The sequence below is a fragment of the Scleropages formosus genome, chromosome 20 (genome assembly GCF_900964775.1).
Source record: "Scleropages formosus chromosome 20, fSclFor1.1, whole genome shotgun sequence".
In the NCBI taxonomy this organism is placed as follows: domain Eukaryota; kingdom Metazoa; phylum Chordata; class Actinopteri; order Osteoglossiformes; family Osteoglossidae; genus Scleropages; species Scleropages formosus.
In genome coordinates this window covers 6,397,952-6,403,016 of record NC_041825.1, presented here as the reverse complement: position 1 = coordinate 6,403,016, position 5,065 = coordinate 6,397,952, and positions in this window count along the sequence as shown.

The following is a 5,065-nucleotide window of genomic DNA, read 5'->3' as shown; positions in this document are numbered from 1 at the left end:
TTTTCACACTGCAGCATACTGTAGAAAGTAATTACAATACCAAATCGTGTAAAGGATTTAATTTACAGCAAAACAATCAAGGTAAATTTCACATTTGCCAAAAAAAAAACATTTTCTGTAATGTATCTATATGAAATCCAATTAATTTTTCTTTTTTTCATATTTATTAAAACTAGAAAAAAAAGGTTAATGTGAAAATATTAAAAAAAAAAAAAAAAAAAAAAACGTCTCGGAAGAAAAATCATTAGGATACCAACAAATTTTGGTAAATCAGTAGAGAAGCATCCTTTCAGCATGAAACTGAATAAACGCATTCTTAAAATAAACAAGTGAGCTTTAGCCCTGTTTGAACTCTCAGATGCTCTGCAGTTACAGTGGAGAAGAGAGACTCTTTATAAATTGATTCCTTCTGGCATTAAAACACAAGACTTGTTTCTGTCATGTCCTCGATGGTGTGGTAATGTTAAAGTGCAGAGAAATATTTCCACCTCACTTGGTTTAGATCAAAAGGAACTCATGTCTGCTAGTAACTGTATGATCATTTTTAGTAACTGTTCCTTTAGCAACTGTCCATGTGCAAACTGATCGCTCTGTACACTGGGATTTAACTTTAAGCCTTTCTAAGAAGAGAGGATTTTCCAGTAGAACGTGGTGAAGCTACGCTTAAAGTCATTTCTCTAAAGGCGTTTCTACTATCTGTCAACAACTTGACCATTAAAAAGAGTGCTATATTTAAATAGTAGTTCTGAAGGGTTTTGTTCAGAAACACCTTTATTTTTATTATATTTAAGATTTTTTGTAAAAACAAAATTTCATTTGTCATCACAAGAATAATAGCATTTTACATTTACATCTGTTTAGCAGACACTTTTCTCCAAAGCGACTTCCAATGGATTCTATGTTACGTTTCCATTGGACACTATTTTACATTTATTTTCCAGTCACTCCCCTTTTCTGTGAGATTCGTGGTATTCCAGTTCTTCGAACGTATAGTTGCCAAAAAATTCTACAATTTTGCTTTGATACCTAAAATAAGTAACACGAAAAATCAACATGATGAGTAACAAACGTTTCTTGAAACATTTTCAATTTCTACTGGTTCTCTTGTCTTTCACACACAGATCCAAAAATTGTCTGGGATAAAACTGAATTGATTGAAAAATTGAGGAACTAAAAGGTTATTGTTTATTTAACCGCACTAGACCGTGCTCTAGCTGTCTGGTGCATTGATGTTGGACATTAATTAAATTTGTACTGTAATAAATTTCAGAGATCAGTTACTATACATATATAACAAAGAACGAATCTTTATCAACTGGTCAACTGCAATAATTTCACAGATGGCTGCAACTAAATAAATGAATCACATATTGACTCAGATCCACATACACACACAGTCTGAACCATTTGTCCCATACGGGGTTGCGGGAAGCCAGAGTCAAACCTGGCCACACAGGGCATAAGGCTGGAGGGGGAGGGGACACACCCAGGATGGGATGCCAGCCTGCCCCAAGGCGCCCCAAAGCACCCCACATCGGACTCAAACCCCAGACCACCCAGAGAGCAGGACCTGGTTCAACCCACTGCACCATCATGCCCCCTCCTAGACCCAAGGGAGCATAAATAACATTTTTTGTGCCACTGAAGATGTTAATATTATTATTCTTTATTTTACTTTATCCAAGGTGGTGTACAATATCTGGGGAAAAAAAAAAGATTTTAAAAAAGTGCCATGTTGAAAAAAGGTTTAAAAAAAATGTGCCATGTTAAAAAAGAAAAATTTGCTTCAAACAATATCACTGGTATGAATCAGCATTGATATTTGATTAACCACAATAGTTGATTTCTAATAGGAACTCTTAGACCTTAAAACTGTATCCACTTTGAACTGTTCTGGAATTATCAAGAATAAAAAGTAAGGAGTAAAACTTTTCAGACTAGAAGTCACTGTAATTTCCCACATGTGATATTAAGACTTACTATTTGTCATATTAAACAAGTTGACATAATACCCTTGGGTGTTCACGAGATTTACTTCCCAAGTCAACAAGATTACTTTTCAAACAGAAATTAAATAGGCGTCATGTGGATGCGCCGTAACGACGTAGCGAGTGATCAAGCAAGGATGACGGCAAGGAGCCAAACAGACTAAAGATCAATGCGCGCATAAATTACATCTAAAAGTAGGCATTGGGTATTTTATGTAGGTCACAATTTATTATTACATTTGCTCTTGATGTGAGCTACTCCTGTCTACAGCTCGGTTTAAAGTCTGCAGGCAGTCTGACACAGCTGTTACAGGGAGCATTAGGTGTCTGTATTTTTCAACTTTTCCTTCTAGGCAAAACCATTGTGCAAATATTTTAATCAAATATTCAAACAGTTCTGAGAAAAAGTTTGTGAAACCATTGGAATTGTCTGGATTTCTGCATGAATGGCTCTTAAAATGTGATCTGATCTTTATCCAAGTCATAATAATGGATAGACGGTCTTATTTAACGTAGTACATCGCCATATTTTTATAGAACAAATAGCTTAAACAGTCAAGGTCGCTGATTGAAAAAGTATGTGAACCTCTAGAATGATGACATTTTGGAAAGAGGGTCATTGGTGTCACACTTGATAGTAAACATGGACATCAAGAGCTGATGTTACGTTATTGCCTGAGACTAGCAATGGTGTGTGTATCTGATTGGTTGGTTGCCTCTCACCCAATCTGTGGTCAGTTCTAGATGTTGGTGGTCTGTTCTTTACAGTAGTTGGGTCTCCTTTCCCTCTCCATGGTCCCTGACTGTCACACATGAGGACTTAGAACAAAGCAGCATTGATGAGGAGACAAGGATAAGCAATGGCCACCACTACTTGTCACGGGCACTGACCCAACAGGAGTCTGGATTCTGTGCCCTGTCCTGTTACTGGGGGCTTGCAAAGGCACACAAACCAACAGCGGCCTTGGTGTTACCGCCACGTATTTACTATCATTGACTCGTCAAAAAGCAACATCACTATGCCATCGAAGGTGGATAGACAGAAGTGCCATTAAGTCAATTCCAACTCATAGTGATCAACGTTCATGGTTTATACATATGAAGGGAATTTTTTTTTTATATTGATTTTTACATTGATATAAGTTACGTTGCCCAATTTTTGATCCAAGTGGCAACAATCCAAGATCTGATGCTAATAACAATCTAAACTATGTTGATTAGTTGACTAAGTTCTGGGACGCCACACAAACCAAAGATCATCATAGTCCTTTACTGAACAAAACTGTTCACCAGTTAATTAAATCTCATAATGTATTTATAGCTTTGAATAAAGACAGAAAGGATAGAAAGCTTAGTATAAGAAATGTACCAATTTGTTCTCTTGAATTGCAATGACGTTGCAAAGCTGACGTTGAGTTGAAGTTTAGTTTTGTTTGACTGGACAAGAACAATATGGTGGTGGCTCCTTTCAGCTATCTAAACGCAAATGGTGTGACGGGCAGTTGTGGAATTCCAGAGTGGTTTTCTGCAAATCATTCCATCACTGACTCAAAATAAATTGAATGCTTTGCAAAATGAGTGCTGGCACAGGGAGGCGATGTAAAACATGACTTTGCGCTGACATTCCCCTGTGGCGGCATTTGCCTCCTAGCTAAGGTAAACATTTTTGTTAAATTAATTTGTCAAAAAAAAATGGCCATAACAGATGGCTGCTTGATTCCAATCATTAATTTTACCCCAGCGGCTTCATACAGACACATACATAGGGATGAAGGTTAGCATTTTGTTTCTCAGTAACAAAGCACCACCTTGTCTCTCAGCAAACCTTCTGAGGACAATGAAGGTGCTGCTTTTCCATATGGCTGGATAAGAAGTGGTGCTATCCACATATGAAACTGTCTGGGCCGGGATGATTTACCTTATGCCAGGGCCGCCCCCGACATCCTCCCAGTACAAGAACTCCTAGAAGTTTGTCTGATTAGCACCACAGCTATCCAGACCCTATGCAATTCATCCTGAGTAAAGACCCAAGAATTCCTAACTCAAGCATGATGGAAACATGTTCATTTAAAAAAATTCCAACAAATAAATGTGCCATTAATAAGAACAATCACCTTGTTAAATATGCCTTTAGACTTAGTTATTTTAGTGAAGTATGCCTTGGTTATTTTAGTAAAGTATGCCTTTAGACTTGGTTATTTCAGTAAAGTATGCAAAGTAAGCATAATATATATATTACTTTTATTTTTTATTCCTGATTAAATTCCATGTACAGGCATAGCTGTATTACATACTTTTAGATACACTCAGTAGTCTAAACTAAAAAATATTCTCAAAAAGATAAGCAGTAGGGACCATAATGGCTAAGGGCATTGATTTACATCCTCAAGGTTTGTGGCACTGGGTCCCACTGCTGTTACTACATAAGGCACTTACAGTAAATTGCTCTTATAGAATATCCAACTGTATACATGGATAAAAGCTGTAAGATTATTTAGATAAAACTGTCAGCTTAGTAGCAGAATTAGCATCATCATAAAATGGGATATCAGAACAAGGTAAAGCAGGCTGCCGGCTAAAAATTATAGAACTTCTTATGTGCACAATAGCAGAATATAAATATATTAACATTTCTGAGCTGATAGATTTGTTGCTTTTTTGACTTTCTAAAGTCTCTCTGATGAAATAAAAATGCCCTGCATTTGCGTTTTCTGCAATAGCAAATGCACTAAGAAGGGGCAGGGTGTTGTGTGACGTGGAAGTAGATCGCAGTATCTCTGGATTTTCCAAACAGATTTTATTCAGCATATTGATTTGTTCAAGCTAAATTGAGATGCTTATGAAAACTGCCCAGCAATATAGAGGTGGATGTGTGACTGAGCTTTTCTGGAAAACTGAAAATGACCAAATGCTGACAAACATGTCTATGATGAATAAGTGATGAATCAGTCCTCTCCTTATGGCCAGTAAAATGCAGAACTTCAAGAAGAAATAGTTAGCACATTCTTCTTTCTGTGCTCGACTGTGACTATCATCATTTCTCCTCCCATCTTAATTTTAAAGTAGACTTAATTTTA